At 39.0% G+C, this 22,141-nt stretch overlaps 1 protein-coding gene across 1 annotated transcript in view; it reads left to right on the forward strand.

The window, feature by feature from the left end:
• Positions 1-2,808: 2,808 nt before the first annotated feature.
• The window catches only part of GPR63 (G protein-coupled receptor 63), a 59,271-nt gene continuing 39,938 nt past the window's right edge, over positions 2,809-22,141 (forward strand). Inside the window, exon 1 of the mRNA XM_046004082.1 lies at positions 2,809-3,042. The gene's annotated coding sequence lies outside the window, so the exon portion shown is untranslated. The remainder of the gene's footprint in view (positions 3,043-22,141) is intronic.

Below are 22,141 nucleotides of genomic sequence, written 5' to 3' on the forward strand. Positions count from 1 at the left end.
CCCCACATCGGGCTCTCTTCTCCACAGGGAGCCTGCTTCCTCCTCTCTCTCTGCCTGCCTCTCTGCCTAGTTGTGATTTCTCTCTGTCAAATAAATAAAAATATTTAAAAAAAAAAATAAAGTCTCCTCCATGTTGTTAAGTCTATTTTTCTATGATATATAGAAACTTCTCTAAAACAGAGAAATGAAGGAAGGAAATATGAAACATTTTTGTGAATAACTACAAGAAAAGTTCTTGTGTGGGAAGAAAAAAAGCCTGAAACTGGCATTTTTGGTAGGCAAAATATAAACTCCTCTCTGCCTATGTCTGAAAAGATTAAAGAAGAACTTACTGGAACTTGAAAATGAAGTTGGGCCCTGTGTCACTTGGATACTGAAATGTGATTATTCATAGGCCTCATTTCTTTCTCCAGTTGAATGAACACACTGTATAGGTAACGAGACTTTCCATGGGCTCTGATCAAGTTGAATTGATTATATAATAACACTGAGCTTGAAAAGGAATGTGGAGTTGGGGGTATGTGGAAGCAGAGGTATCATGATTTAGCAAAAAAATGATTGAATACAATTACATTTTAGATACTGTTTGTTTGCAAGGGGTTGTTAAATATCACAAGCACCTTCCCAAAGGCTTCTGAGGCCAAACTATGTGGCTAACTGTAACCCCAAGACCACTGGCATTTTTCTGGTCCTGAAGCTATTGGCGGAGAAACTAGAGAGGTAGTCAGTCCCCATTCCCACACCAAAGGGGGAATGGAGGGCTGTTGGGAGTGGGTCATCTGCGGTCTTTACCTACTCAACATTCATTTTCTGTTTGTTAACAAAACTAATTTTCCTTTGGGGAACCTCCTCTCTTCCGCTCAGTTCATGTGGTTTAGGTGTACAGGGTGGGGAGCACTAAAGCTATCTCCCTTTATCTTTTTCAGACATAGTCAAGTGACCCCAACCTGCACTGCATATTCAATGCTCAGTTCAGAGAAGGGAGTAGGATCCAAGTTAGTCCAATAAGACTCATTCCTTGACCTGCTCTCTTGCTGATAGGATCAGTTGCAAAGGGGCTGCCAATTTAGGCCCCGATTAGGGAAAATAAAACCTGTACAATGAAAGCACAGCACAATATGGAGAAAAACGGAGTCCTAACATTCTTTGATCATCTGGAGAAAAAAAAAGATTCAAAAAAACAATTCTTCCTCCCCTCTTCCCCTTCCCCCTCTTCTTTGCCAAATCTACTCGGGATTTAATGCATATGAGCCAATACATTCCAACCTCCTCCACTGTAGGTTTTCTGGAGTCACTTTGAGTTGGGTACCTAGTACTTCCAAGTGTTCTGACTATATAGGAATTTATCATAATAGGAAGATCTCTTCCCTCCTAATTCACTGCCAACCTCCTCTCCCATCTTCAGTTTGCTCCAGGAAGGACCACATCTCCTGCTCTTATGGACCCCAAGGTTTATTTCTTCTCCACATTTTAAGAGAAATTGCTCCAACATTTTACACATTGTCTCCCTGGCCTCTTCCTCCACAAATCAGCATATGCTTGTTACACAGCTGCCCTGTTTCACTGATGGTAGGACTGAGGGCCAGTCTCAGGCTATCACAGCAGTGCTTTCATGTGAATTAGAATCTACCACTCCTTCTGAGCCCACTGCCCCTAGGGAGGCAGTTCCTCGTACCCCAGGCTGTATCTTAACCCTGAATTGTGGGCCCATTTCCACCTCAGCTAAAGGACACGGTGCAGGGAACAAAGGACAGCCTATCTTGAAGACCCGCAGTCCAAAGAAGTAAGAATTGGAGCCATGAGGTAGAAAAACAAGCCCTCTGCTGCCCACACCCACTGTTACCTCGGTCTGTTCCTAACGTGTTGATGGCTGCTGGTGCTGTGTGTCTCTGCGGCATCTCCACACTGTACATACCTCTCCCTGGTCTCAGCAGCTATCACAAGTGTTGATGAGAGCTGGGAAAACAGTATCACGTGTTACTTGAAAGCAGCATTTCCCTGCCTCATTTAGATCTTAAGATGGTAACTTTTCTGGAGCGTCCTCCTGAGTCCATTTTGCGGATCTTTACAGCCAGTCTCTGTTGATGAAGCCAAAGTCAACAGTTCAAGAAATCCAGTTGGAGGCCATCTGGCAATTGGCCATCGGAGAAGCGAGCACAGGGTAAAGCGGGACACTTGGCAACTCTCCCATGCCCTGCACAAGTGACACTTTCAGTGATCAGTCTAGGGGCCCTCACTGGCCTTTACTTAGTTCAGTCTCCAGCGCTCCTGGGGAGACCCTCATCACTGTGTGGGAGACAGAGGAAGAATATGTGGGACCCACGTGAGGAAACGCAGTTCCACTGGGCAGTCGCCAGCGGCGCGAAAGGGCTTTGGGGGCGAGCGCGACAGCGGCCCTGCGATGGGGGCAGGAAGACAAGACCCAAAGGATGGGGGCGGTGAGGAGACTGGGCGAAGTTCCAGGGGCAATCCCGGTGCAAGCCAAAGGCGGGAGCGGCGCCCCGGTGCCGGGTCCCAGCACTTGTCCCACCTTTGCCCAGGCGGAGGGGTAACCAGACGTGGCGGAGAGCGGGGGGAGCAGCGAGAAACTGGCGAGCGCCGCAGCCGGGAGGGGCGGCAGCCTGGACGGTGGCCTCCGAAATCGCCTCGTCTCAGCCTGCCCTCTCCCTCTTTATTTGCCTCCGCCCCCTCTCCCCTCCTCCCCTTACCTCCGGTTCTAAAACGCGGCGGGCGCCTTTAAGAGGGAGCTTTGGTTACCCTGGGGGCGGGAACCCCTCGGCAGATTGGGAGGCGGCGGCGCTCGCCCGCGATGCTCCTCACTTTCTGCTCCAGCTCCTGCCGCTGCCGCCGCCGCCACCGCAGCCACCGCCGCCGCCGCCCCCTGGATCGCCACCACCGCCGCCTCCTCTTCCTTCTCTGCCTGGAAGCGTTGTTTTCTGCAGCAGAGAGAAGTGCTATGTCAGGAAAGTTCCGGGAGGGACTGGATGGGGCCATGCGCCCTGGGTTCATCTGCAGGGGCCCGCGCGCAGCCCTTTGTATGAGGTGAGACTTGGGGTCCTCGGCCCCCGGACAGGTAGCCTCCCGCGGGGAGCGCTTCCATCCGCCGCGCTGGGGAAACTGTGCTGTTGGGCAGAGTGTGTGGCGGAGAAGGAGCCGGTTAGACCGAAGTTGTGCGGGAGAAGCTCGGGGTTTCGGGAAGGTTTTGCGGCTGGACTTGAGTGATTTCGGCAGCCCGCGCCGTACGGCGGGGGCCCGGTCGGGACTCGGTTTCCCCGGGAGCCGCCCGCCTCGCTTCCCGACGCCCCCTGTCGCTATCCCCTGCCCGCTGGAGCAGTTAGGCCTTCTAGGAAACTGGGCGGCTGCAGGTTGGCACCCAGCGCCGGCTTCTTCTCTGCCGGGCTTTCTCCTTAGAAGCTAAGTGCCGGGAGTGAGAGGAAGGGGATGGAATCCTCTTGAACTTTTACACTGTGCTCTCGTCCCTCTTTAAGGGTGAAATTCACCTCATTTGCCCAAGTCGGGAGGCTCCCTGCGAGCTCCAACAGTTTGAGAGCTTGCCTCTTACATGTGGATGAGCTTGCGGCGCTGTGTGTGTGTCTGCCTTTCAGCCCTGGTCGGGGTTCAGAGTCGCCCTGATTTTAAATCCTCTCTTCCCACCCCTTTTGGGAAACATTCTGCCCCCCCCATCCTTGAGGTTCAGGGTGCTAAACACACACACACACACACACACACACACACACACCCTCCCCCCCCAAACAATACATGTTTATGATATGTCCCCTAGGACTGACCCCAAATTTCAAAGTGATCCTGTAGTCTCTGATTAGATATTTAGACTTGATCTGGACACTTAGGAAGTATAGGTATCCTCCGTAGTAGGTATTGCAGTTTTTTTCGGTGAGGCAAGGTGAGGTTTTTACCTATACCGTTTTAAGATAGGATTTTCTCTTTATTTGTTTGTTTATTGGTGAATATGGTTTTCATTATGTCTTAGATTAAAAGGCCCCAACTAATTTTAAGGGTAGTATTCTAAGAATCGTTAAAGCAAAACAAAACCAAACCCTGATGTTTCTTGCATAATCTGACATTACTTCAGACAGTTTTACCCTTGGATGAGGTACGTAATATATGTAATTATTTGATGAAACCTATTATATGAGTACATTTATTACACAAATGGGTAAGTTTTCTTTTTTTTATGTGTCCTGTGGGTGAAGGAAGCCCATTTTCTCACACCCCCAGGTCTCTACCACACCTGTCTAATCCTGTTTCTGTTCTCTCCACTGGCATTTAGTACTTCCGGTGTCAGCTGCAAATCAAAGGTGCTGATGAAAAGTTACTAGATTTTGTGAAGTGTTGCATAGCCAGAGTTTTAGTGACACAATTGATTACATCATCCAGATTATTTTAAACAATTAAAATAGAATGTGGGAGCTTGTTTAAAGAAAAGAATATTGTAAGTATTTAAATTCTCAGTTTTATGCATTATGTATAATCTTTGTGTGAAAAAATACTATCAAAACAGAGGAGGGTATTGTAGGAAACATTTGTAGTGAGGAAGTTTTGAAAGGAAACCATTCCAGAATAACCGTTAATATTATAACATTTTGTTTGGGATATAGATTTTTCTCTCTGAGCAAAATTTTGTCACTCTGCTGTCAAATATACCAGGACTGAAACTTGAAAAAAACAAAAAACAAAAAACTCACTGCCCAAGCATTTTCTGAAAATTTGCAGCAAACTGACCATTCTTGGAAAAAAATTTGCTTAGAAAAAGTCACATACTTAAACCTCAGTGCAGTTATTGTTTTACCTTAAGTTTGCTGGAGTCCAGGCAAGAAAGTACTGCATTCAGTGAGAATTTGGGGTTCTAAGGTGGATGGGACTTAGTTCCTAGAATAAACAATTTTCTAGGGAATTCAGCAATTTTGAGATTTAGTATATGATTTATTTGATTTGAAATGATTGTTTTATGAATATGCCTTTTTTTTTTTTTAAGTACTCTTTACGCCAGATGTGGGGCTTGAACTCACCACCTTGAGATCAAGAGTTACATGTTCTTTCTGCTCAGTCAGCCAGGCACCCTGAATTATTCTTTTTAAAAGTAAATATTCTTTTTAAAAGTGCCTGGGTGGCTCAGTGGGTTAAGCCTCTGCCTTCGGCTCAGCTCATGATCCCAGGGTCCTGGGATCGAGCCCCACATCGGGCTCTGCTCAGCGGGGAGCCTGCTTCCTCCTCTATCTCTGCCTGCCTCTCTGATCTCTCTCTGTCAAATAAATAAATAAATCTTTAAAAAAAAAAAAAAAGTAAATCTCTCTCTCTCACACACACACATGCACCCACATATATTTACAAAATCCATATTTATCTGTCTGTACTTATGTATTTATATATCTGTAAATCTGTAACAGGGAAAAGCATAAAGGGACTTAATAATATAAATGTACTAGAAACACAGGTCTAAGAGATCAGAAGCTAAAAATAGTTCCCATTAAGGCTTGTCATCTCTTCAGCATTTTCATCAATATCAGTTAAGTTAAAAAAGTATTGTGTTTTCCCATGTGTTCTTGTTCTTGCCCAAGGCTTGTACCAGGGGACCATATGCCAATGATCTTAACCGCATGTTTATTAAAATGGACTGAATTATCCCATCAGTGGATGATTGAACCAGGGATTTCTCATGCTTCAGTGATTTATCTTTCGCAGAGGAATCCCTAGGAAAAATTAGCTCGTCAATACGATGTTTTCTTTTTTAACACTTCAAAAATGATCTTCAGGGCATTCTCCAAAGGTCTGAGACTCAGAGTAGATCTTGATGGCATGGGAGACAAACCTTGGGAAGTTTTGGCATTCAGATTTGTGAATGATATCCTAAGTAAGTATTTGATTTGAAAGAGGTATCCATTAATGCTTGGGAAAATAATAGCTATGATACAGGGCTCTAATCACTACAAGCAAAGCATTGGAGTATATCATCACATTTCACAGCTGAAACTGCTACTTTTAACATATGTATATAAAAATTAGAAATGAAGTGCAATAATCTTTTAGACTGATTTTTGCTTTATTTGCTAGGCCTTTTTAAAAAATATTCATTTTTATTTGCCACATATACACTTTAGTTTGTTGCAGGTGGCAATTTTATTCCTTTTTTGCAACTATGAAGTGTATTTTAGAGTGAAGTTTTAGTGTTTACTTGAAACAGACAGTAATGTGTTTCACTGACTTTATGTTGTGTCTCTTTGGCTTTCAAAAAATAACATTTGAGATATTTGATTATGAGCCTGAGGTCACAGCCTTTCAGAACTGTTGGGATCTTGGTCAATTATAGTTTCAGTTTCCTGAGAATTTTTTGTTTAATGTCAGATATGGCCCTAATTTTAACTGGATGGTCCACAAAATAGGTACTTTTGTAACCACAAAACATGGAGAACATTCCAAATAATTTGCAGTTTGGGCAGCCCAACATGCTTTAGTGTTTAGTTGGCTTGAGGCAGTGTGCCATGCTTGTAAAAAATGGTTTTTGAAGCTGACAGTGAGCTGTTTCAGTCTTTGAGTTTGACACATAGGATAAAGTGCCTTTTAGCCTCTGTGCTGGCAAATTGGGACAGGATTGGTAAAAGTAATTTCTCATTTCTGTCTGTATGACAGAAGATTCAGAAAATTCAAGCATGAAACTCTAGCTTACTATACTGGAAGGCTCATTCATGTTTATTAAAAATGTAAGGGAGTGTTGGGAAGCTTGGATTTTAATATAGCTTTCAGAACTTGGGCAAAAGAGTATATATTTGTAGTTAGGAGGGTAATCTAGGGGTCACCTATTGAAATTAATAGTAACTCTATTATTATCGCCATTTCCTTTGAGGGATAATTCTAAAGAAATTATATTCTCCTAGGCCCAGTTTAGATTGAAAAACATTTCCAGCCAAATACTCTACAAATAACCAGTCACCTGGCATATATGTTCATCAGTGCTTTTTCAGTTGAAATCCTTATGTGTCATTTTAGCCATAAGTTTTACATACCATTTGGGGTTTTTGACCAAAGCTTCATTAGCTTCTTTTTCTCTCAATTAACTAAGTTCTGTCTATATCACTAAAGCGTTTAAAAAATATTTTAGGCAAAATGTTTTATGTGGAAACTCTAATGTTCTGCCTTGAGGAGGCAGTGCAGAAGGGACATGAGTCTTTGTTTTAGCTGTTAACCTTCCAAAGGGAGATGCTATCACCTCTTCTGGTTGTTGTTGTTGCTGTTTTAAACATTTTAGAGAAAGAACATTTGCAAGATTTAAAGATGCTTGAAGTTTGGATCAGAATATGAGTTTCAGCTGAAAGTTACCTAAGAATCAGTTAACATTTATATGAGGTGTTCAGTACAGTGTCTGGCTGAAGGTGTCTGCTGCAGGTTTTTTGATCTAAGTTGGTCCTGGGAGGATACAGATTCAAAGGGAGGTGTTGTGCAAAGGGACTATTCCTGGCGTAGCATCCATTGCCTTCCAGAGGGGAAAATGTTGCATTTTGCACACAACTCTAAACATGTCCTTGTAATAAAAAACCCATCTTTTTTTTTTTTTTTAAGATTTTTATTTATTTATTTGACAGACGGAGATCACAAATAGGCAGAGAGGCAGGCAGAAAGAGAGGGGAGGAATCAGGCTCCCTGCGGAAAAAAGAGCCCGATGCGGGGCTCTATCCCAGGACCCTGGGACCATGACCTGAGCCCAAGGCAGAGGCTTTAACCCACTGAGGCACTCAGGCGCCCCTAAAAACCCATTCTTTTAATCATTTTAGCTTATTTTTGCCTTTACCTCCAGACTGGATGTGAAGTGGGCCATTTTCCTGCTCTATTTTGATAAAGTTTGCCCAAACTATAGTACCTTCTGAAGTTATACACTGTCCAACAATAGCAGAAAGTCTGTTCTTTAATCCTTTCAGCTAGGTCCCATTCAGTACTTCTTCAGAAATTTTTCCTTTTTTTGAATTATCGAGCTCTTTCATGAGAGGAATTTTGAATTTGAAGCTTCCCCATTGTCCATAATAAGCTTTGGGTAAATTTGTTCCTACAGAAGGTGTAGTGATGTTGGGAATTTCTCATTTTTGTTTCCATATTTTGTAACTAGTTGGTATTGTAAGGTTTCAAATCTTTATTTTTTAATCCTTATTCTGTAATAGATATTTCTTTCTTTTTTTAAAAAAGTATTTTCAATTTATTTATTTGACACAGAGAGAGAGAGCACAAGCAAGGGAGCAGCAGTCAGAGGGAGAAGCAAGTTCCCCATCTAGCAGGGAGCACAGCGCTGGGCTTGATCCCATGACCCTGGGATCATGACCTGAGCCAAAGACAGATGCTTTAACGATCTGAACTACCCAGACACCCCTAGATATTTTTTTCTTATGATGGCAGTGACACATGTTCATTATAGAAAATTTTAGAAAATTCAGACCAGCAAAAAACCAACCTCTCTCCCAAAAAACCCAGAAAAGAAGGAATATTATGCCCGCAGATAACAATTGTTAACATTTTTGGTGTATATTTTTGTATAATACAGAAAAATAATATTTCAGTTTCTAAAAATGATATTATACCATGTATTTCTTTAATTTTAATTTTTAAAATTTAATTTGATTTTATTTCTTGGGTGGAGAGGGCCAGAAAGAGAGAGAATCTTTTTTTTTTTAAGATTTTATTTATTTATTTGACAGACAGAGATCACAAGTAGGCAGAGAGGCAGGCAGAGAGAGAGAGAGAGAGGAGAAAGCAGGCTCCCTGCACAGCAGAGAGCCCGATGCGGGACTCGATCGCAGGACCCTGAGATCATGACCTGAGCCAAAGGCAGAGGCTTAACCCACTGAGCCACCCAGGCGCCCAAGAGAGAGAATCTTAAGTAGGCTCCATACCCAACACAGAGCCCAAAGCAGGGCTCGATCTCATGACCCAGAGATCATGACCTCAGCCAAAATTAAGAGTTGGGAGGCTTAACCAACTGAGCCACTCACATGCCCCAGTATATATTTCTTCTTAATTTTCTTGCAAGGATGAGCCACATTGCATATTATGGAATGATCTTTCATTACATACTTTGACTACTAAATAATATTGTAGTCTGTAAATGTAACTTAATTTATTGGGGATATGCCATAATATCAGACATTTTTTTTTGTTTGTTTTTTGCTACTATACAGTAATAGATGTCTTAAAGCTCAGTTTTTTGTACACATCTATGATTATCCATTTGAGTAAAGCCCTAGAAGTAGACTTTTTGGTAGGGGTAAAGGGCGTTGATGTTTTTTTGTTGACCTTCAGGCGCTTTATTATTCTCATGATCTAATCTGTAGACTTGGTTATACTTTCTTTCATTACCTTCCGCAGTTTTTCTTTTTTTTTTTTTTTTGGTCAGTCTAATAAGAAATGCTCAAGTCAGATAGGATTTGAACCCAGACTGACAAGGGCTTTATCCAAATGAAGTAACCTAGATATTTCTGAGGACTCAACTATAAGGTCCAGCTTCCACACCAACCCATTCACTAGTGCTCACACATAGCTGTAAATGCTATTTCCACCTTAACAAGTACAGCAGTTATCATGTGCCCTAAGAATGTTCTCCATTTTCATTTTCAGTCTCCTTGCTGTATTACCATCTGACCGGCTGCCCACATATACTGATGCATACACAATTGCTGTGTGGTAGAAGGAGTAGATATTGTTTCCTGTGTAATCATCTCTAAGGTTTAATAATGTCCTGTTTTCTGTCCTTTGCTGCCAACTCTGGGAATCTTAATGTCCTGTGTAGTAAATGGGTCTATTTCTGCAATCTATATTTTATCTATATCTTTTTCCCATTCTGTCATTAATATAAAAACTCATCTTAACCAGAAATTACCTTTTGAAACCAGGTAAGTATCACTCTGGCTATCACAGAAACATAGTCACTTCTGGGAACAAAACTAGTGATAAAAATGGGGGGGAAATGAGCAAAAACCAGGAAAAGGTCATGTGTGGAAACTTAAGGACGGAGGGTTAAATGTAGAAATTCTCCCCTTCATTTTTCTGACCATAGTTACATTTAGCCATCAAGCATGACCCTGGTGAATGCAGAGTCACATTTGTGTTTTCATGCATATTTTTCATTTTTAGAATTTGGTCCTAGATGTAAAAGGAAAGAGAAAGTAAACACATACACACCAAACATGTTTTCTGGGCCCGTTATTCTTTTTTCAGACATTGTTTTCTCCACTGTGAAACAGTTTGCTTTCCTCATTTCTGCAAGTTGGACTGAGGTTCTCCGATCCCTTAGTATGTACTTCAGCATGAATTTTTTTATTTAGGGGAGTATTATTTCCCTTTGTAATATCTTAGAGGACAAGAACCATGTCTTTGTATTTTGGCATGGAATGTCACAGGCATGTAAATACATAAATGTTTTTCAGGAGATCATGTGAATGGCCACTGTTCATATGGGAAAGTTCAGAATACGCTATGAAACTGATTTTACTATGAAATTTTTTAAAAGAATATTTATTGTGAAGTACATTGTATGTATAAAGTGCATAGAACATATTTGTAAGTTAAAAAAAAAATTGAATACCCATGACCTATTATCAAGATTAGAAAGTATGATGTATCTAGACTCCCTCTGTTTCCTTATTCCTCACCTAATGGCAATGCTTGCTTTATCCCCAAAGCAGCATATTCTTTAGAATTGGTTATTTTGGACTTTAAGTAAAGGGAATTATACTGTATAGTACATATACTTTTATGCTTGCTTATTTGTTCACTGTTGTGTTTTTGAGATTTGCTATTGTTATAGCCATAATTTGTTTTCATTTTTGTTTGTGTTTTAGTGTGTGAATTCTATAATTTATCCATTCTACTGTTAAGGAACATTTGTCGTTGTAACTAAGTTTTCAAAAGCATAAAGTATTATTATATAATTTTCCATGATATTCTTTTATCTGTTTAATCATTGCTGCAACTGTGATATGTCCCACTTTTTTAAAGCTCCTGATTTGCTAAATTCTCTGTCTCCTTTAATCCTGAGGTATATAATTTCTCTTAATCTATTCAAAGAACCAGGTTTTGGCATTGCCGATCATATCTATTATATGCTTGTTTTCCCGCTCTTTCATTCTTGTTCTTTTATTTTTTTTCTTCTGTGTTTGCAGGTTTATTCTCCTGTTTTTCTAATTTCTTAGGTTGGGTGCTTAGCTCATTGAGTCTTGCCTTATTAGAAGAAAATTAATTTCCCTTGAATCACTATATTAGCTGCTTCTCAGAAATTCTTATATAGGGTTTTTTGTTATCATACATATCATACAGCTGTTTGCTGTAATTTCTTGAGAATGGCATTTTCTAATTTTTAAACATACTTGGTTGTTGCTGCTGATTTCTAACTTACTTGTGATGTGGTCAGAGCACGTGATCTCTATCATACCAGGTCTTTGATGCTTTTTGATGTAAGCTTCATGGGCTAGCGCAAATGTTCTCTTTTTAGTAAGTGCTCAGTGTGGAACTTGAAAATAACGTATATTCTCCAGTTTCTGGGTGCAGTGTTCCATGTAGGTCCATGTGTATCCATAAGACGAAAGTTTTAACTGTGTTGTTTAAATATTCTTTATCCTTATTAGTAGTTTTGATCATTCACTTACTGAGAAATTATAATAATGGATTTCATCTAGATAATTTACCTTTGCTTTACATATTTTGAGGTTTGTTATTAGATGCTTTTAAGATTAGATTTTTAAATACTGTGTGGTAAGTGGAACTTTTTATCGTATGTAATGACTTTCTAAAGCTCTAATGGTGTTGTTTGACTTAATGTTTTTTTCTTTGATATTAATAAAATGATGTAGGTTCTCTGTGATCAACTTGATATAGTAATGTTTTTAGATATGTCTCTTGTAAATAGCATATAGCTGGATCTTTGCTTTAGAATTTAGGCTTTTTATATTTAGAATGAAAACTGGTATATTTGGATTCATTTATTCTTATATTATGACATATTTTCTATTCTACTTTTTCTGTGTCTTTCTCCTCTCTTTTGTTGCTTTCTTTTGGATAGATTGATTTTCCACTTTCTTTAATTTTTTTTTTTAAAGATTTTATTTATTTACTTGAGAGAGAGTGAGAGAGAGCACACAAGCAGGGGGAGCTGCAGAAAGAAAGGGAGAAGCGCACCCCTTGCTGAGCTGGGATTCCCTGTGTGGTGAGGTGAGGGGGCTCAGTCCCAGGACCCTGAGATCATGACCTGAGCTGAAGGCAGTTGCGTAACCGACTGAACCACCTAGACGCCCCTTTAGTATTCTTTTTATTTTGAGGGTTAGGAGATTGTTATACACTCAGTTCTATTTTTTTAGTGGATACCCAGATAATTTTATTATGCATACTCATATTAATATTCTCTAAGTTAATATCTTTGCCTTCTGATGTGGACTGAATTGTGCCTCCCCAGAATTCATATATTGAAGCTCTAACCTCCAACGTGATTTTATTTGGAGATGGGGCCTGTAAGGAGACAATTAAGGTTAAATGAAGTCATAAGGGTGTGGCCCTAATCCAAGAATATTGGTGTTCATATAAAAAAGAGGAAGAGACATTAGAGCTCTCTCTCCCCCTTTTGCACATGCACAGCGGAAGGGTCATGTGATGACACAGTGAGAAGTTGGCTGTCTGTAAGCCAGGATGAGAGGTCTTACCAGAAACCAACCCTGACAGCACCTTGGTCTTGGACTTCTAGCCTCTAGAACTATTAAAAAATAAATTTCTGTTGTTTAAACCACCGGTTGTTGGTATTTTATGTTAGCCCTAGCAAACTAATACACTGTCCTTTTTAAAAAATGCAAATTCTTAGAATTGTTTAACTCTTATGATAACCACTTCCAGCTTATGTGTTATTGCAATTGAGTATTTTAGTTCTAGCCTGTTTTTTTTTTTTCTCTCAGAAGTTAGATGTTACTTTTATTGTTGTATACAGCATATTTCTGTTTAACCATGTACTTATCAATATCTATTTTCACCATTTCTTCTTGGATGTCAGACCTTCTAAGTGGGATCATTTTTTTTCTGCCCCAAATACATGCTTTTCTATTCCTTTATTGAGTGTGTGTGTGTGTGTGTGTGTGTGTGTGTGTGAGAGAGAGAGAGAGAGAGAGAGAGAGGCAGAGATGGAGAGATTTTTGAGTGTGATAATCTTTTTATTTCACCTTGTTTCTTGAAAGAGAGACCCTTTGGTATTGAGTTCTATTTTGACAGTTTTCTTTGTGTATATCACAAAGTATAATTCCTTTGTCTTCTCAATTTTACTGTTGCCATTGAGAATTAAACAGTCAAGAGATTTTTTTTTCCCCTCTGTAGGGAAATCCATCTTCCCCCTCCGGTTCCTTCCTGAGAAGAAGTTATCTTTTAAAGATACTCGATTATTCTCCTCCTTGTTAAATAAAGATAGTCTCCTGCTCTTTCTCTTGTTCCTGAATATTCAACCTGATATTTCTAGGTATGAATTAAAAATCTGCTTGGCATTAGAGAGACTACATTTGAGAACCAGCATCTTTTTAGGAATTCTGAAAACCTCTCTTTATTATTTCTTGAATATTTCCTCTCTCTAGTAATTCAATGATCTCCTTCTGGAATTCTAATTGCATGTTTGTTAGACATTCTATATTATCTTCCTTGTCTCTTATCTCTTTAATCTCTTGATTGCTTTTGGGAAAATTTATGTTTCAACTTGCAGTTTACTAATTCACTTTAGCTATGCCTGATGTTTCATTTTGTTGATTTCTAGTATTGGTTATTGTATTTTAATTTATAGAACTTTATTTGATTCTTTTTCACATTTGCTTATCTCATAATTTCAACTATTTCATATTCTAGTAACTTCTATAACTGAAGTCTTTTGGTGGGTCAGTTCCTTTTTTCCTCTTGCTTCTTCTTTTATTTTTTAAGATTTTATTCATTTATTTGAGAGACAGCACGAGAGAGACAGAGAGAGAGAGAGCCCACATGTGCGTAAGCGTGCACACACAGGATTGGGGGCTGGGGGCAGGGGAAGAAGCAGATTCCCTTCTGAGCAGTGAGCTGCTGCAGTGTTCCATTCCAGAACCCTGGGATCATGACCTGAGCTGAAAGCAGATGCTTAACTGAGCCACCCAGGAGCCCCTTCTTAATGTTGCTTTTATTATTTTAAGGTTTTGTGATTTTTTAGATTTTAATTATTTATTTGGGAGAGAGAGAGCACAAGCAGGGGGTGGGGTGAAGAGAGGAAGAAGCAGACTCCCTGCTGAGCAGGGAACCCAAAGTGGGGCTTGATCCCAGGACGCTGAGATCATGACCTGAGCCAAAGGCAGACACTTAACCAACTCAGCCACCCAGGTGCCCCAAGATGTTGTGATTTTTGGCTATGAGCTGCTCACTTCCTTTGGAATTTTGTTTGTGGTTATTGTGTCAGGCCTGGGTGGAAGGTGGGTTTCTCCAGAGGAGAAATATATTTTGCTTCTGCTACTAGCTTGGGTGCTAGCAAACTGGCACAGGGTGTGGGTAATTGGGCACATTTTAAATCAGATTTCTGCTTGACGGGTTTTTTGGTTTTTGTTTTTTTAAATCTCAGTGCTAATTTGTGGTTACAGTCCTTTGGGGAATTATTTCCCTCCTCCATCTAACATCGGGATCAAGATATGCAGTTTTCTTTTTCTTTGCCCTTTTGACATGGAGGAGTTTCACCTCTAACATAGCAAATGTAGCCCTTTAAAGTCCTGGTTGCTGTTGGGGTCTTTTGACAAATATAATCCTATAATCCCAACTCAAAATTTGATTTAAATATGACTATACTAAAGAAACTATTGTGTTTCTGAGATTATAGACATGTCCAAAATAGGATGTCTTTTTTTTTTTTTTTTCAGCTTAGTATGTAAACCTTAACTAATCACTATAGGGTTTTGCTTTTGAAAAGAAAAAGCAGACACTAATGTGTCAAGATATGATGGCAAGCTGCTTAGTTTTCTTTCCCCTTAAGTCCAATTTTATAATTTATTTTCCTCTGCTGATAAATTTGAAATATTGGTATTAATACTTTCTCTTCCTAAGCTGTAAACTGCATCTCATTTACAGTCACTTTAACTTTAGTTTTGTTTTTAGGGAGTCATTGTAGGCATCTTACTTTAAATTATTTAGTTGTATCTGCTTATATCTTTGAGTTTGAAAAATACTGCCACTCACATTTAGTTTTCTGTTTCTTCAGATTTCTAGGTTTTTGCTTTTAAAATGTTAGTAGGGAAAGTTAAAAAGCCATCCATGGTCCACATTGCTCTTATTTATACTCTCAAAAGTGGTAAGTGAAAGATGGCAAACTTCGGGGTTCTTTTGGGTGACTCACTTTTGAAAGGGAGTAATTATTCTGTGCCTATTTCATGGTTACATCTTGGTAAATATTTTAAGAATAGTATAGATTTTCCTTTTGTTATTATAACTACTCACCTTTATCCCTTCAACCCTACTGGGTTAGATGCGTGGGCACAGCGTTGGTTGTGATGAACAGTCAAAGTTGAAGGAGTTTAAGAAACTTACATTTATTTCTCCATACTCAGTTACTGTGGACTAGCTATAAAAACTTAGATACAGTGATAAAATGAAGCCTCCCCCCGCAAAAAAAAGAAGACTAAAGTAATTAACTCGATTACCTTTGGATAATTATTCCATTCATCAAGTGCTAATTATCCATGTCATTAAATTAACTTTTATTATTTTCTGTGCTCTTTTTATGAAATAATTTTTCTTTTGCCTTCTGAGTTTTAAAGATCATCTTTTTGTCTTATTAATTTTCTTCATCTTGCATAATGAGGCACCAGTACAGAAATGATTTCTGAAGCCTGCATATTAGAGTCTTATCCCTGCTAAGGTTTTTTTTTTTTTTTTTTTAAGATTTATTTATTTATTTGAAAGAGAGTGGGAGCGAGAGAGTGTACCTTGTGTGTGGGGGGAGTGACAGAGGGAGAGAATCTTCAAGAAGACTCCCTGCTGAGTGTGGAGCCAGAGGCAAGGGTCTATATCTTGACCTGAAACCAAGCCGAAATCAAGAGTCAAACAATCAACTGAGCCACCCAGGTGCCCCATTATTCTGGTGGGGTCTTTGCTTCTATTTAGATTCTAAGTTGGAATAAAGTTCCAGGAAAAGATCTTTCGGTTATTATTATTTTTTTTTAATGAATAGACAGAATAGTCATACAAAAAGCCATGTTATATAAAACATCTGTTTAGTTTGTGGCCCTGTGAAAGAGAATTGTCTATTTATCTAACATAAACTTGAGACTTGCATTGATCATTTCACTGAATGCTGTCCCTTCTAGAATGTATGTTAAATTCTGCATATTCTACTCAAATCCAGCATAATAAAGTATTCTGCATATAAGAAGAATTTTCACATTTGTTTTATCAACCATTAGGCAAACTCTACTTTTGGGCCATTCTAATGCAATGGTTCTTGCCGTTATTGAAATATTGAACACACACACCTGCATGCACACACACACTACTTTCTGGGCATCACTCTTTCTTTGATAGGCTGTATCTGCTAGGGGGAAATCAAGTGAGATGTGGGAATGAATAAAGTATAATACAACCTGAAAAACCCCACATAAATATAAGCAGTGATGTTTGTACAGCAGTATTTAGTGCTCTTCTTCCTCCCTTTTTTTTGTGTAAGAGCAAATCCAGAAATTGCAATTTTGACTCTTGTGTGTGCAGTTGACATTGGGCTAGTGAACTCCCTATGGGTACTTGGTCTTATCAGCTGTATGTCAATTGCATCAGCACCTTGTGAACTTACAAGGCTTTTACTGATGCTGTGATCTTTGAGCAGAGGACTAGAAGACTAGCAATGGTACCTTATTGAATGGCAGCATCACTGGTACCCTATCAGTAGGGAACCCACTAAGGAGCAAACACTACAACCTAGATCCTTTCTCTCTGATTTTGTGATGCATGACAAGAAATTGTTCTTTGGAGTTTAGAATACAACCATTTTATCACCTTGATTTTTTTTTTTAATTTCTAACGATTCAAAATGAATATTGAAGATTTTCTTTAAAAAATTCTTTGCTAAGGGGTGCGTGGGTGTCTCAGTGGGTTAAGTGTACCACTCTTGATTTACGCTCAGGTCATGATCTCAGGGTCCAGGATGGAGCTCTGTACTCAGTGGGGCGTCTGCTTGAGATTCCCTTTGCCCCTCTCCGCTGCATGCCTTCTCTCTTTCTCTCTAAAAGAAAATAAATTAATCTTAATTTTTTTTTTTTTTTTTTTTTTTTGCTATGACGTGATTTTTTTGCGGGTGGAGTAGGAAGGAGCAGGGTGGGTGTTGGGAAATGATATGCAGTATTTTGAATTTAGAATGACAATTATGTAACACGCTTTGGTTAGAGTGATCCTTTCCCATTGTTGGATGTATAGCAAACTTGATTGGAAATTTCAACTTAGAAATAACAGAAATGGAAATAGATTGGGTTAGAGGAGATAGTCACTTTGATGCATGAATTCTGCTTTATGGTAGGATTTAGTGGAGTTCTTTGGCTAGTGAGGTTTCAAGAACCATGAACTTAAAATTATTTGTCAAGGGGTACCTGGGTAGTTCAGTTGGTTAAGCAGTGCAGTCTGGATTTTGGTTCAGGTCCTGATCTCAGGGTTGTGAGATGGAGCTCTGTGTTGGACTCTGCGCTCAGCAGAGGGGGCCTGCTCAAGATTCTCTCTTTCTCTCCTCTTCCCTCTGCCCCTCCCTGCCACTGTTTGGACACCCCCCTAAAAAAAGTATTTGTCAAGAATTTGGTTTTAGAAAACTTTTCTCAGGACCACATGTATTTTGTAAAGTTTTATTTATTCTTTCAATGAAAGATTCCAGCTTTTAGTCTTTATTTTATTTACCTTTTATTCCCTATGACCTTTTTTCTCCTGCCCTGTACCCACTAAGAAATAAAACAGAATACAAAATAAATGATAACTTTAAAACTAAAATATACTAGCCTCTAGCCTAGTACTTTTGGGTTCATCATAGTGGATAATATCACACTATCACAGAACATGAGATTTAGAGGATGTTGCAAGAATATATGGACACATGTAAATAAGGAATTATGTCTTCTGTTTTCTTCTCTTTGAGACTCCTGAATTTTTCTTTACAGCACACATACTCCATTGGTTATTTTTGTGTTTGTGTGTGTTTGGTATGAGTCAGGGCTCTCCAGAGAAACAGACAATAGGAAATACATACGATTTATTATAAGGAATTGACTCATATGATTATATAGGCGGAGATGTCCTGTCCTATGATCTGCCATCTGCAGACTGGAGACCCAGGAAAGCTGATGGTGTGGTTCTGAGAACTAGAGGACCAGTGGTGTAAATATAAATCGAGGGTAGAAGACTGGTGTTTTAGCTTAAACAGTCAGCAAGTGCAAAATCCCCTTTCCTCTGCCTTTTTTGTTTTATTCAGGCTTTCCATGGATAGATAATGCCCTACCACATTGGGGAGAACAGTCTGCTTTACTCTGTCTACCAGTTCAAATGCTAATCTCATCCAGAAACACCATCAGAGACACACCCAGAAATAACGTTAAAATCAGGCACCCTCTGTCCTAGTTGAGTTAACACGTAAAATTAACCATCACAATGAGTCTCCACACTAGACTTGTGAGTTACATAAGATCAGGAGACATGTTTTGTTCTCCATTGTATGCTGTGCTTAGTCAGAAGCTAGCTTGGAGCAGGTGCTTAATAGCTATTTGTTAAAGGAAAAAGACAATAAATTCATTTAAAGAAGTGTATAAGTCAAGTTGAAAATATATGTCAAGGATTTATATGAAGTACATGAATAGTGGAGCCCCTGGATGGCTCAGTCAGCGGAGCACATGACTCTTGATCTCAGGGTTGTGTGTTCAAGACCCGCATTGGGTGTAGAGATGACTTAAAAATAAAATCTTTAAAATACATGGGTAACATCATGGAAGACTGAACATCAGGGCAAAATATGCAAGTGAAGGTAATTTCAACTGGCACATAATGACTCTCTTGATGTTTTCTTTGTCTTTATCTTGTAGCTACTTTGAATACCAAAACTAAAGTCTTACTTCATAGATTTTTGAACTCTAAGTATTTTAAGTATGACCTTTAGTTTTTTTTCAGAATCTTTCCAAGTTAACCAGAATTATTTTGATCATGGCAGTGAATCAAGGTCAAACAGATCTGCCATTATTTTTGAGGATGAGTCAACACTGCTCTTCAGCAATCTTATTTTGAAATGGCATCCTAAGAGCAGAATGATCTTTAATTCTGTGCTGATACTCCTGTGTTATCTTCTAGCTTCCCACTCATGAAAAAATTTAGTGACTGCATATTTTCCCTTATGTTCATTATTGGAATTTGCTATAGTAGTGAATTATTTCTTCATATGACAGGACCAAGGGACAATGATTTTAGCAGTCTTTAAAAAAAAAAGATAAGACAGTTGACCATTATCTATATAGTCGAGAGGTTATTTGAGGTCTCTGGTGATATCATTTAGGTCTTCTGATTCTACATTCTGTGAAATTTCTATGATACTGAACGAGAACATAAAGTCCAGTCATTGCAAGTGAGGTAAGGTAGTAAGTGGTAGGGTAGGGAGTATATCATAAACTGTCTTAAGCCCGGAGATGATGTTTGGGCTATCTTAGGCAATGACATTGCCCAGATATGTAGGAAGAAAGAGACTATGGTATAGGCATGTTTGTCCCTTCTTGTTTTTAGTAGATAGGTAGCATGTCATATAAATCTCTACCAGCTACCACACTACCTGGCACATGGTTGATGCCCTTGACATTTTTTGTTGAATTTTGACTTGGCTGGAGCTCTCAGGCGCAGTCACAGTCATGAAAAATGTTGTGAAAAACAAATAGGCTATATCATAGTTGCACCTAGATATATAGGAATAAACTGGACATGGTTGTAGTGACTGTTTCTGAAAGATCTAGGAAGGAATATGTAGACTTCTAACATGAAAAGAACAAGAGAAGCTGTATCTGTTTTGCTGTGAACGAGACTGTTACAACTCGCTGTTCTGAATAAAGGAGGCAGAAGCTGGAGTGGAGAAGGTCAGAAGAAGAGAAACAAAGGTATGTCAGAATCATAGTGCAGAATCTTGAAGTGAGAAACAGATTTAAATTCACTTTGGGGTGAGATACGGAAAATAGTCATTTGCAAGGGTGATGGAGGAAGGAGTTCCCCAAGTGTCACTGAAGTGCTGGTGTTGTGGAGGACATGGTTTTCTTTTTTGGGTTAAGTAGAACTGGTAACTATAGTTATTGAGCACTGATTATGTGTCAGTACTTTACATTTGGTTTCATTTAATGCTTACCACAGCTTCGTGAACTAGGGTGTATTATGATCACCTCCATTTTTCTGAGGAACTGAGAGATCAGGTAACCTGCCTGATGACACTCCAGGTCCTCTGACCACTGCTAATGTGGACATGGTGGGCATCTGGGGGAAGGGCAGAGACGTGCTCAATAGAAAGCTTACGGAGGCCCTTGACTGACTTTTTCTTACCTCTGAAGGACATGCCAGAGTCATTTGTAGTAAGAGACAGTGGAGAAGAGAGTACCAGCAGTTTTGGAAGAAATACCGATATGATGCTGGAAAACACTGCACTTTGATTTGATAAAGTTATTTGAAGGCCTTGGAAACAAACTCTCATTACTCTTTGTGACTATTAATGAAAAATTAGGGACACCTGGGTGGCTCATTTGGTTAAGTGTCTGCCTTCTGCTCAAGTCATGATCTCAGGGTCCTGGGATCCAGCCCCTCTTTGGCCTTCCTGCTCAGCGGGGAGTCTGTTTCTCCCTCTGCCTCTGCAACTTCCCTTGCTTGTGCTTTCTCTCTTCCTGTCAAATAAATAAAATGTTAAAAAAAAAAAGATTAAATGTCTGATTCTCATGCAGATAAGCATATGGGGTCAGATGGGTACAGAGTTACTTAAGAGAACAGGTTTAAAGAACAGAGCATGTTGAGCTGTACCCAGGAATTCAGATTATGCTAAAGAGGGATTTAAAAAAAACCCCAAACCTTTTGTGGAATAGCATGAAAATAAAAAAAAAAATAGGCAGGCTTTTTGTTTGTTTGCTTTGAAGTTGCACTGATTCCCAGGTGATGTTTGAGGGAACCAGAAAGGTGATCTAAAAATACAGTTTAGTAGGTAAATAATTGGAGGAAATATGGGAATGCTTTTTAGAAGTAGTGACTAGATAAATTATATTTAAGATTTGCGGTTTTGGGGATAACAAAATTCTGTTCATAAGTCTGTTATACCCTTATCGATGAGAATACATTTCTTGCATAGCAGCAGAAACACTTGAGTAATTCCTACCAGTTTCTAAATTTTTAAATATTGTATTATGTTTTAACCATGGACAGTAGGCTTGATGAGATAGGAGGACGCTTATTTTGCTTTCTTAATATTTTCTTAGGGAGTAGAGTTTTTTTTTTTAAGAAATAAAAAAGAAATATGTCTTATGATCATTGAAAAGAACTATTCATATATATATTTTGACAATATATGAAGTGTTGTTCAAGCAGAAATTTTTCTTTTTTTTGACAATAAAAAGAAAAGAATTTTTTCTTTTTTTCTTGACAATAGGAAAACTCATAAGATTTGGAAAATACAGAAAAGTACAGAAAAAAAGTATTATTTAAGAACTTACTGGTCAGAAACCTCTGTTCATGTTTGATGTGTTTCCTTCCAACCCCTTTTAAAAATTTTAAAAAACATAGCAAGAACATACTATATATACAGCTTTGTAGTTTGTTTTCTTCACACAACATGCTTGCATAATATTTTCTTAAGTCATTAAATACTGTTCAAAAATGTTTTCATTTTATTTTTTATTTTTAATTTTTTAAAGATTAAAAAAAATTATTTGTCAGAGAGAGAGACCATGGGTGCACAAGCAGGGGAGTGGCAGGCAGAGGGAGAAGCAGGCTCTGAAGCCTGATGCTGGACTTGATCCCAGGACCATGAGATCATGACCTGAGAGGAAGGCAAATGCTTAACCCACTGAGCCACCCAGGCGTCCCTCAAAAACGTTTTAATGGCTGTACAGTATTCTATGTGATAAATCACATAATCAGCTCAAAC

Source organism: Meles meles, chromosome 5 (assembly GCF_922984935.1).
Source record: "Meles meles chromosome 5, mMelMel3.1 paternal haplotype, whole genome shotgun sequence".
NCBI classification, from domain to species: Eukaryota; Metazoa; Chordata; class Mammalia; order Carnivora; family Mustelidae; genus Meles; species Meles meles.